The sequence below is a fragment of the Elephantulus edwardii genome, unplaced genomic scaffold (genome assembly GCF_000299155.1).
Source record: "Elephantulus edwardii isolate Elephantulus edwardi_28Jun2011 unplaced genomic scaffold, EleEdw1.0 scaffold00284, whole genome shotgun sequence".
Classification (NCBI taxonomy): domain Eukaryota; kingdom Metazoa; phylum Chordata; class Mammalia; order Macroscelidea; family Macroscelididae; genus Elephantulus; species Elephantulus edwardii.
In genome coordinates, this window is record NW_006400034.1 from 1,371,493 (window position 1) to 1,383,995 (window position 12,503).

General features: G+C 45.4%; 1 pseudogene; it reads right to left on the reverse strand.

Annotated features, from left to right (window-relative positions):
- Positions 1-3,704: 3,704 nt before the first annotated feature.
- Positions 3,705-5,516, reverse strand: LOC102864154 (annotated as a pseudogene).
- Between the last annotated feature and the right edge of the window lie 6,987 nt (positions 5,517-12,503).

The window sequence follows — 12,503 nt, forward strand, 5'->3', positions numbered from 1 at the left end:
GTCAGAGGCAGTGCGGTTGGCGCAGGATAGAGCAGGGTTTAGGGCTGTTGTGCATAGGGTCGCTATGAGTCGCAAACAACTCAACAGCACATAACAACAACAACAACAATTCAAGGCTAGTTTAATATCCAAAAGGTAATCAATAAAGGGGAAAAAAGACCTGCTCATTTCAATAACTACAGAAAAAAATTTGAGATTATTCAATGCCATTTGTTGATGTAAAGAATCAGCAAGTTAGGTCTAGAAGGGCACTTCCTCAACCTTACTAAAGGCATATATAAAAACCCTACAGGTAATATAATAAATAATCATGAAAGATTGATTGCTTTCTTCCTCAGATAAGAAGCAAAAAGTAAGTTTGTCTGTGTTACTTGTTTTTCAACATTATACTTGGGTCTTATCCAGGGAAATCAGACAAGAAAAAAAATGAACAAGAATCCAGATTGGAAATGAAGATGTAAAATTCTGTTTACAGATGTGAGGATGGTGCAGAACAGGGTTACATTTTGATCTGTGGCTCATAGGGTTGCTATGAGTTGTAGTTAACTCAAAGGCACCTAACAATAACACTTTGTAGACAAAAGGTGTTGTGTATAGACAATCTCAAGGAATTCATTAAAAAACTTAGAAGAAAGATATTCAACAATTTTGACATATATACAAGATCAAGAAACAGAAGTCAATTGTGTTTCTGTCTTTACAATATTGTTTTATGTGCTGTTAGGTCAACTATGACTCAAAGAATTGAAACCTTGACCTATCTCATACCGTCATCACAATCTTTGCCATGTTCAAGCCTATTGCTGCAGTCACTGTATATCCTTAAATTCTTCCTTCCTTTCTCTGATCCCTCTACTCTTCCAAATAATGATTCCCCCACCCTACCCCCAAGTACTGGTTCTTCTTCAAAACATGTCCAAAACACGTGAGAAGTTTAACCATCCTTGCCTCTGAGAAGCACCTTGGTTTCATTTCATTCTTCGCTCTTTTTGTGTTGTTGTTAGGTGTTATTGAGTGCTGTACGACTCATAGTGGCCTTATGAACAACAGCTCTGAACCCTGCTGTCTTACTTTTTGTGGTCCATGGTATATTTGATCCTCTTCATCAACACCACAATTCAAAGACATGCATTCTTCTGCACTCTTATTTGTTGTTCAACTTTCATATGCATACAGAGCAATTGTATAGGATGATATTATAAAGCAAGGCATGGCTTCGATCTGATACATCTTCTTAGTCTTTCACACTGTTGCTCCTTAACATTTTTTTTTCTTTTGTGGATGAGAACAGAGCCAGGTTGACTCCGGCCCATTTGCTCCTTAACATTTTAAAGGAGCTCCTCATCTTTTACTTTCTTGACTGCCGTTATGATGGTTATTGATTGGGGATCCAAGTAAAATGAAATCCTTGACAATTTCCGTCTCCCCTCGACCTGTCAAGAGGTTGCCTATTTTTGATACAGTTGGGAGAATTTTTATGTTCTTGGTGTTAAGGTACAATCCATATTGATCTTTTTCAATAAGAACTTTAAATCTTCTTTACTTTATGCAGGTAAGGTTGTATTCTCTACATAATGCAGATAGATGATGAGTTTTCCTTCAAACCTGATGCAATATTCTTCTTCATATAGTTCAGTTCCTCAAATTATTTGGTCATTATACAGACTGAATAGGCATGCAGAAAGGATAAAACCCTGATGCTCACCTTTCCTGATTTGGAATCATGTAGTATCTACTTGTTTGATTAAAATGACTGCTTCTTGGTCTATGTATGGGTTTCACATGAGCACAATGAAGTATTCTGGAATTTCTATCTGTCTCTATTTGGTAGCCGTAATTTGTTCTGACTGGTGGATTTGAACCACCAGAGAGAGGTGACCTTTGTGTTAGAAGTGTATTTCTCTAGGCGCTGTGCCATCAGAGCTCCCTGTTAAGATACTTCCCAATTGATCTACAGTCAGTGCAAACATTTTTGTTGTTGTGATTTGAATGAAAGTTTACAGAGAAAACTGATGTTGTAGCAACCATTCATACACATTTTATTTTATGACATTGATTATGATCCTCACATTGTACCATCTCTGTTCTTCTTTCTCCCTGTGACTCTTAGTCCCATTCTTTCTATCCCCTCCTTTCCTGCCTTGTGAGCAGTTGTTGTTGTTATTAGGTGTCATTGAGCTGATTATGACTCTTAGTGACTCTATGAGCAGATGTGAGTCCTGTCCTAACCTGCATCAATCTCATCATCTGACACTTGAGCTGAGGTCACTGTGTCGTTCCAGCTTGTTGAGGATCTTCCTTTGTTTCACTGACTTTCCTCTTTTCCAAGAATGATGCCCCTTTCCAAGGGTGGTGGTGGTTGTTATGTGCTGTTGAGTTATTTGCGACTCATAGCGACCCTATGTACAACACCCTTAAACCCTGCTCTGTCCTGTGCCAATCGCACTGTCTCTGACACACCCATCCCGATTACCCCAGTCACTGAATCAATCCACCTCATAGAGGGCCTTCCCCTCCTGTGCTGTCCCTCCACCCTCCCAAGCTTGATGTCCCTCTCCAAGGACCAGTCCCTCCTTACAACATGTCCAAAGTATGTTAGATGGAGCCTCAGAATCCTTGCCTCCAAGGAGCCATCCAGTTTAACCCTCTTTAGGATGAATATGTTTGTTTTCTTGGCAGTCCATGGTGCTCTCAGTACTCTTCTCCAGCACCACAGCTCAAAGGCATCAATTCTCCTTCTATCCTCCTTGGTCATTGTCCAACTCTCTGATGCATAAAAAGTGAGAGCAAAGACCATGGTCTGTATCAGACACACCTTAGTCTCCAGAGAGACACCATTGTTCTTCAGTACTCTGGAGAGGTCCCTAACAGCAGACTTTCCCATCGCAATATGTCTTTTAATTTCCTGGCTACTGGTGCCAAGAGTGTTGACTGTGGCGCCAAGCAAACTAAAGCTGTGAACAATCTCAATCTCTTCACCATCCATTCTGATGCTGCCAATTGGTCCAGTGGTGAGAATCTTTGTCTTCTTGACATTGAGCCTCAATCCATATTGAGGGCTGCAGTCCTTGACCCTCTGTAGCAAGAGCTTCAGGTCCTCCTCAGTTTCAGTGAGCAGGGTTGTGTCATCTGCATAACTCAGATTGTTGAAAGATCCTCCACCAATCCTGACCCCACATTTCTCCTCATAGAGCCCAGCCTCCCAGATAATCTGTTCTGCATACATGTTGAAAAGGTATGGAGACAGGACACATCCCTAAAGTATGCATTTCCCAATTTTGAACCATGCAGTGTTTCCTTGCTCTGTTCTGATGACTGCCTGTTGGTCCAAGTATAAGTTTCGCATTAGCACTGTCAAGAGTTCTGGGATTCCCATCCTTCTCAGAGTCAGCCACAGTTTGTTATGATCCACACAGTCAAACACCTTTGCATAGTCAATGAGACACAGATAGACATTCCTCTGGTATTCCCTGCTTTCAGCTAAGATCCATCTAACATTAGCTACAGTATCCCTAGTACCACAACCCCTTCTAAACCCAGCATGGACTTCTGGCAGTTCTCTGCTGATGTGCTGTTCCAGTCATTTTTGGATAATCTTTAGTAGAATCTTGCTTGCATGTGAAATCACCCCGCCCCCTTCCAGTTTAGCACTATTTCTTAAGAGATCTCAGCAGTGGTTGTAGCTGCTGCATGTCAGCCTATTCTTAAAACATCAAATGCTCGACCAGCTCCACTGGTCCAGGATAGGAGGCTTTGATGCTGTTGGTGTGGGTTTTGTGTTCCATAAGGGTGTTGGGAAATAGGTTAAGCACTTGCTGAAGCGTGTCCTAGATGCAGGCTGTTGGTGCTTGGTCACTGGTTCCATGTTGCAATAACGTCCTCCTGAAACCAGGCAGAGCCCACAGCCCCACAGATCTCTTCCTTAACCATGAACTTCTCCTCCAACATGGCCTGGATGAGGTTCTCTCAGCAAGGGGAGGCCAAGCTCTCCCGCAGTTGGATAATCTATTTGCCACCATTTTTATTTGCATCATCCTCTTACATGGACTTAATTCCTTCTTTAAAGAGATGGAAGTCACTGTGGTCTGTCAGGTTCCCGGGACATAACTCGTAGCTGTAGAATCAACAGAACTGCTTCTCAGAGGCTAAGATGCCGATCTGCTTGATGCTCTACTTGCAGGTCTGTGAGCTGGTGGGCTGGACAGGAGAATACCAGAAAGTATAGTTGTACTGCTGGTCCAGGGATGGTAGCCTTCTTCTTGCTGCTGTGTTAACCTTTGCCACGTTCCATTTTTTTTTCTTTCTCACATCTTTCTGTGTGCAGTTTTTAAATCCATATCATGGTTCCCACTATCATAATCTTTCAAGGCGGCAAACTTGTTCATCCTCTTGCTACCACTGCTGCCACTGCCTTACGGAGTCAAGACATACCTGTTTGTTCTTCTGGCAGCTCATAGTATATTCAGAACTCGTCTCCAACACCACAACTCAAAGAGATGGTCTTTTTGATTACTAGGTATGCATCCAAGACCTGGACAATGGATAAGGATGACAGGAAAAGAATTGATGCCTTTGAGCTGTGGTGTTGGTGAAGAGCATTGAATATCCTATAAATAAAAGGAATAGATATGTTTTGGAGAGGGTGCAGCCAGAGTTCTCTTTGGAAGCAAGAATGATAAGGCTTCACTTCACATACTTTGAACATATTGCTAGGAGGTGCTGTTTCTTAGAAATGGACACAATGTTGGGAAGGGTGGAGGCTTGGTGAAGGAGAGGAAGACCCTCAACCAGATGGACTGACACGGTGACTGCTGCAATGGGCTCTTGTGGGTCAGGAAGTGTGAGGATGGTGCAGGACAGGACTGATTTCAGATATTTTGTTCATAGGGTCTCTAGCAGTTGTACTTGACTCGATGGCATCTAACAAGCAACAGCAACAACTCTTCTTGTCTTCCTTTCATGTCTTTGAATTTTGGTCCTGAGTGAGCTTCTGGTTTGGCATCTGCTCTGCCTTCCTAATTGCTCCTGGCAGTGGCTTCCAAGGTGGCTTCTGCCCCCAGGTGCCCTGCAGACAGACCTGCTGATGGCACCCCCTGGAAATGGGCACCCTTTCCATGGTCAGGTCGGCTCACCCGTTCGCCACCCGTTCGCAGCCCCAGGAATAGTGGTGTTTCTGACCACTGTGTGTGTAAGTGGCGAGGCCTCTGGTGTAGGCATTGTGGGAGCAGGTGCTCCTCGTGAGTCAGGTGCTCCTGGCAAAGGCTCGTGCTCCTTGTAGGGGCTGATGCTCCTTGTAGCGGTGGATGCTCCTTGTTAAGGCTAATGCTCCTATTAGGGACAGGTGCTCCTTGTAAAGGGCCACATGCCAGAAGAAGGCAGCTGGTCTCACACAGAGCAGCGCTGCGCTGGTGTGCTTCATCCTCCAAGACGTCTCGGTAGGTCCGCACAGTCACAGTGGTGACCCCCATAGCCCTCTGGTCACCGTAGCTTCTCGAGGGGCAGTGGTCAAGGGCCATAGTGGCGGCAGGTGTGACGAGGGCACCTGTTGCAGACCAAGGGTCCCAAAGAATAGAATAATTGTATAATAAAGAGACAAACAACCAGGAATGAGATAGAGCAGAGAGCGTAAAACAGGGGGTCAACAGTTCTTGACTGAAGACCCCGAGCCATGCTTCTCTGAGTATTTATATAGAATCACAAGGAAGTACAAAACAAAGGATAATGGTGAAATATTTTACAGATAAGGCCAAGTTCCTCTTTATGTTAACCTCAAGAGGGAGGGATTCATTAGACAAAAACTAAGAACAATGTTGACTCCTAAGGAATGCCCCAGTGTCACAAGGTGACCTCCTAAGGAATGCCCCAGTGTCACAAGGTGACCTCCTAAGGAATGCCCCAGTGTCACAAGGTGACCTTCAGCTTGTATTAAGCCTCCCTCATTTCCCGATACAGCATTTGGTCTACTATTATTAAATTTGATATTTGGCTTCCCTCAGGCGCCGACTCGCAGGGCTGCTGGTGTTGGGGTCACTCCTGGGCGAGCAGCCCTCCTCCTGGGGTGCAGGTCGGGGTCGCAGCACTCAGGCGGGTCATGGCTGGAGTGCCCAGCACGCGCCCTGCAGCCATCGTGGGGCTGCGAGCCTGGCCGAAGGTGCAGCCCTCCTGGGGGCCCCTGGGTGGGTGCAGGCAGGGCCACCCTCGGAAAGAAGTCTCCGTGGACCCCACACAAGCCTCTGGGGCGGCTGCGATGAGGGCTCCCAAAGGCCCATTTGGTAGCTTGGGCCACCTTGATGGTTCATAGCTCTGGGATCGGTGACTGCAGGATTTCTGAAGGTGATGAACGTGAAGCCCCTCGATTGGGTGGTTTCTTGGTCTTTCATCAGGAACATGACCTCCCAGCTTCATTGGTTTCCAGGTTAAGCCCTTCAATGAAAAGCCTTCCTGCCCTGCCTTCCTCCACCCCCTTTCATCCTCTTCCAAACCCCTCCTTCCTACTCCAGCCCTCCTCTTCCTCACATCCCCTCCTTCACTCAACCCCACTTCCCTCTGCTATACCCAGCACAGCCCCTCCTCCACCCCGCAGCCTCCCATCCTCCCTTCTTCCACGCCCCCTTCCTCCACCCCGGCCCCCCCAACCCTCCTTTCCTCCACCCCAGCACCTCCACTCCGGCACCCCTCCCTCTCCTCCTCCACCCTGGGACCCCCGCTTCTCCACCCCAGCACCCTCCCTCTTCCACCCTGCATCTCCCCCCCTTCACCTCCCTTCCTCCCTCCCCCCTGGCCCTCCCTCACTCTCTCCTTCCCCTCCCCTCCCCACCCCATTCTTTCTCTCCCACCCCACCATCTCCACCCCTGGTGACCTATAAAATAGGAGTGCCAGAGGGAAGATAGCCAGATGACCACCAAGTTGTGTAGCTGCTGCAGGGTGATGGTTACTCAGAGCCAGGAGGGATAAGATAGGGGTCTTCAGAAGGAACAAGGCACAGCAGTCTGGACTGCTGGCCTCCAAGTGGCAATGAATTTCTGTCCCTGTTATCAGTTGGCCTGTCAGCCCCTGCCCCATGGCGGCTACATACACAGTGGTTTTGGGTACTTGGCTATGGCAGCTCTAGGAACTGAATTCCGTGGACAGATCGCTGACTGTTGGTACCACCATCTGCCAGCCATTGGTTTCATTCTGCCAGTGTGACCATCTCACACTGTGCAGTGTTTGAACATTTTATAAAAATGTAGTGGAAAGTGGAAAAAAAAATGAAGTGCTGATGGTAATGATTTTTTACAATTGGGGCAAAGATAATGCCAAAAACAGTAAATTTGATGCTTATTGAATTTAAGCAAGTCTGGCAACTGTGTTCAATTATCAAGGAAAACAACCAAATTTAAAACACATGTACAGAATGTTGTAAGTAAATTCTAAAAATTTGTATGCAAAAAGTGGAGTAGAAAAATACTATGATATGCCAGTGCTTTTCCTCCTGAAATACTTATCTAGCTATCTATAGATACACAGAAATACTTTTATTTCCTTCTAGAAGCCCTTCTCCATTCAAATTAGACCTCTCATGCTTCAGGGTGGAGTCACCGCAGCACAGTGCAAATACCAAAAAGTTTAATCCCTGGCCTTTGAGGTATGAGATATGTTTTGGAAACTTAGGGTAGAGATAAAAGTTATTGATAAAAATGCTTTTGAACTTCAAAAGCTGGAACTGTCAATACCCCAAGGCATACTGTAGACAGAGAACATGTGACCCACCAGAGCCAGCACCTTCCTTTTTTGTCAAAGATTAGATGACATTTTCTTGGATTTTGAAGGTGGAAAGTCAGAAAAGTGAGCTACTTGCTTCATGACAACGCCATGTATGCAGAATTGAACTGTTCCAGTGTCTTCTTGGCTGGGACCTTTGAGAGCAGCAGGCCTTTTCTGATGATTTGGGTAGGTTTGAACCATCAACCTTTAAGTGAAATGTTGTTAGGTGTACAACAGAATGAACGCTTCCTGGTCCTGTGCCAGCCTCATGACTGTTGCTGTGTTTGATCATTGGGGTAGCCACTGGTCCAGCTTGTTGAGAGTCCGCCTCTTTTTTTTTTTTTTGCTGACATTCTGCAGATGATTGTGAATTGATCCCAAACCATTTGTGGTGTCCAGGGACTGACTAGTAATCTTAGAGGCTGGAGAATCCCTGGGACGAAATGTTGTGGATTCTCAACTGGAAATCCTATGCAGTATGTCAGGACCAGGCAGAGAGAGCCTGGGGGTGGGGGTGACCATCCCTCCAGCTGCACAGCTGAGTGGGAGAAGGGGTGAACGTGTCTGATGCTGAGAGAGAAGAACAAGGAGGAGCTGGCGAAGGCGAGAGGCTTCTCTATCTGGACCTGGTGTCCTGAGTATGGTCAGATAGGAATGTGGACGTCACAGTGAACACCAGCAGAGACAGACCACGGCAGAACATCAGGCGGTGTCCCTCCTGTGACCCACGTCTACTTGCTAGTGCTCGGGAGCATTGGGGTGAAGGGGGTGAATGTGAGGTGAAGGGTGTAGGGAAGCAGCTTAATATACTGAGATTGCCCTGACCTGACAGGATGCTAAGGACTTGCTTAAGGGTTAAAAAAACCCCATGTGTGATGCACAGGTGAGTTTGGGGGTAGGATTAAATTAGCGCACATTCTGTGCTGAGAGTCAGATTAGCTGACATATTGCAGAGGGAAGTTCATGGGGCAGCAAGCTGTTGACAGAGTTCATGGCAGGCACAGGATGGGGCAAGGCCTGGATCTGTTGTTCATAGGGTCACTATGAGTCATAGAGAATGTGAACTTGATGGCACCTAACAACAACTATATATATATGTATGTGTGTGTGTATGTGAATGCTATGAAAATCAAGGCTGCTATAGCATTTCTGGTACATGTTTCATAATGCATATGCAAGATTTTTTCTAGGTTATACTCCTAATAATAGAACTACTTTGAATTATGGTATTGGCGAAGAGTATTTAATAGACCATGCCAAAAGACTGCCAAAGGAACAAACACATCTATCTTGGAGGAAGTGCAAACAGTGTGCAAAGATAATGAAATATCCTCTCACATACTTGGGGCACATTTTCAGGAGGGACCAGTCTGTAAAAAAAAGACATTATTCTGGGAAGGGGAAAGGGTCAGGGAGAAAGAAGACGGCTCCCAGTGAGCGGGGTGGATACAGTGACAACAACCGTGGACCTGAGCATTTCAGAGGTTGCGATGATGGTGCAGGCCAGGCCGAGGTCTCAGTCGGCTGTTCCTGGCTGTGAGCTGTAGACAACCACACCACACAACAGCAACAGTGCTACACCTTTGCCAGCTTCTTCTTTTTGCTAGTTTGATGGGTATGTGTCTGATGAATAAAATTCTCACTTTCCTCATTATTTATGAGGCTTTCATACAAGTCCTTCAGGTCTTCTTACTGTTGTTATTGTTAAGTGTCGTCGAGTCGGAGGCGACTCATAGAGACCCTATGAATCAAAGTCCTCGACACTTGCTTGACTTTCATCCTCTCTCCAGGTTCATAGGGTTTCCAGAGGCAAGCTATTATGGAACTCATGCCACTCCTCCTTCCAAGCTTGTTTTAATTAGGGAGCTCCACCAAACACTGTCCACCATGGGTAACCATTATCGCATTTGACACATACATCAGTGTCACAGTGTTCGGCTTCACAGCGACCACGAGTTACCTCTGTATGGGAAGTGGACACACCAGGGCTATACAACCTAGAAGAATGTTTGAACAGAAACAGTACTAGCTATCCCAATTCTTCATCTGTAAAAGGAGCAAAACACAATATTTCTCTTGTGAGAGAAGGACCTATTCGACTGTCAAAACGATGTTTTACTGAACTTGTTTTTGTTAGATTCTGACTCATAATGACCCTAAGAACAGCAGGTAGAAACCCTGCCTGACCGTTGCTCCCTCCTCACAATATTCCTGTGTCTAAGCCCCACTGGTGTGATCATCATGTCAGTCTTTCTCATTTGGGGGGTGTGTGTGTCTCCCTCTTCCTTATTTAATTCCACCTTTCCCAGCGTAATATCTCTGTCAGGATCTACCCCCCCCCCCCCCGACAACATGCCCAGAGTATGGAGACAAGGTCTTACCACCGTCTTCACCTCCAAAAATCATCTGGTTGCTTTTCCTCCACGACAGAGTTGTTCTGGGTGGTTCACAGTCTATTTGATCTCTTCCCTAACGTCCCAATTCAGTGGCATGAATGCTTTGGTTTTCCTTATCCATTGTCCAACTTTCACGTACATCAGAGCTCAACTCTCATTGCTGTCGAGTCAGAACTGACCCTCCAGGGTTTCCGCGGCCGTACAGTGCATGGAAGGACGTTGCCTCTCTTTCTCTCTTGGAGCCTCTGGTGGAGTCGAATGGCTGGAGAGGGACCACGTTTGGGCTAGCCGCGTAACTCCCTATGGACTCTGCCACCAGATCTCCCTGCACGTGCTTATGGAGCAATGAAAACACCATGGCTTAGGTCAAGGTCACCTTAAAATGACATCCTTGCTCTCTAGCACTGTAAAGATTTCCATGGCAGTAGACTCACCCAAGACAATGCAGTTGATTTCTTGACAACTGCTTTTGTTTTACTGATCTTGGGGGAAGGTCATTGGGGCTGATATACCATCTCAAGTGATCTAAATGTGCACTTACTGTGCTTGGTCCCGTCTTCACCTTAGGCAACAGATAGATCATATTGATGTTAGCTCCCCCCTTAATGATTATTTTCATGTAAAGCTTACATAATGGTGGGGGCAGATCAGGGAAGAAGAGATTTTAATTTTCTTTCTCTTTTTTTTCCTTTTTCTTAAAACATTTTTATTGTTCAATTAGCAGTAATTAAAGCTATAAAACAAAATGTCTATGAATCATTGTATGAAAAACCAACAATTTGCAAACATTCACTGAAATTTTAAAAATTAATAAAAATAAAATGGTTTTACATTTTTAAAATATTAATTTTAATGAACATTTAGAGAGACTTAGGGTTTACATTCACTCATTATTGCATTTTTTTTCTCCCTGCCCACAATTTGAACATAGGCTCACGATTTGCTCCTTGTTCTTCTCTTTGAAAAGTAGAAGAAAAATTCTTTCATTGTTATACAATCCCTCCCCCCAAGTGCACTTTGCTGTGTATCCGCTTGTACTAGGAACATGCTTAGACTAAATTGTAAACTCTGGGAGGAGAGAAATTGCAAATGTGGATCCTTGAATTTAGAACTGGATTAAGTCACTTGGATCAGTGCTCCTTCAACTTTAATGTCCACAGAAATCACCAGGGGACATTGCTAAGAACCAGGAAGTCTGACTTGTGACACTATGTTCTACCTTTCTAAACAAAACAAAAAAAAAAAAAGGGAAAAAAATAGTAACTTAATTTTGGTCCTTGTGGTGGTCCAACGAAAACACCAATCTAGATGCTGATTCCTTTATTAAAATTTATCTTGTATAATAATTTTTTTTTTTTTTTGCCTACAGCACCCGGTATTCCCAGGCGGTCTCCCATCCAAGTACTAACCAGGCCCGACCCTGCTTAGCTTCCGAGATCAGATGAGATCGGGCGCGTTCAGGGTGGTATGGCCGTAGACAATTTATCTTGTATAATAATTTATTCTTACAGGCCAGATAGCACTTTGGGGGTTTAGTCCTCTGGGAGTTTTTTGCTACTTACCTAGAGGCAGTGTTTCTCTGGGGGTTCAAATCCCTGTGACTTACATGAGAAAGATGATCAACCTCCTCCTGTTTGACCTCGAGCCTCGGAAACCCAGTGGTGGGTCCACTGTGAGTCAGCTCCATGTCGATGGCAGTGAGCTCTGAGCCAGTTGGTGTATGCCAGGCACTGTGAGGACCAGGGGGCAATGGGGTGGGGTAATGAAGGCCACTCTGGTGGCCTCTGAAAACCCCCTGGAGGGTGAATGATGAGAGGGTTCTGACTCAATGGCACGTAACAACATAACGGGTCACGGCATCATGGTGGCATAGTAGTTAAAGCGCTTGATGGCTAAACAGATAGTGGGTGCTTTAAGCTCCCTCATTACTACATGAGGGAACATTGTGACAGCTGCAACTGTAAAGCTTTATGGCCTTGGGCACCTTATGGGGCAGTTCTTGCATGCTTTACAGTGTCACCACGAGTCACAATCAACTTGTACACAGTGGGATTTGTTTGTGGCTCCAAACTGTATCCTTCAAGAAGATAGACTGAAGTACTGACCCTCTACTTGTGAACATGACCTAGTGTGAAGATTGTTGTTGTTGTTATGTGCTGTCAAGTCGCCTGCAACTTATAGCAACCCTATGTACCACAGCCCTGAACTCTGCCCTATCCTGTGCCAGTCTTACTGTCTGCAACACCTCCACCCCCACCACTCCAGTCACTGAATCAATCCACGTCTTCCTCTCCTGCCCTGTTCCTCCACCCTCCCAAGCATGACTTCCCTCTCCAAGGACTGGTCCCTCCTTGCAACAT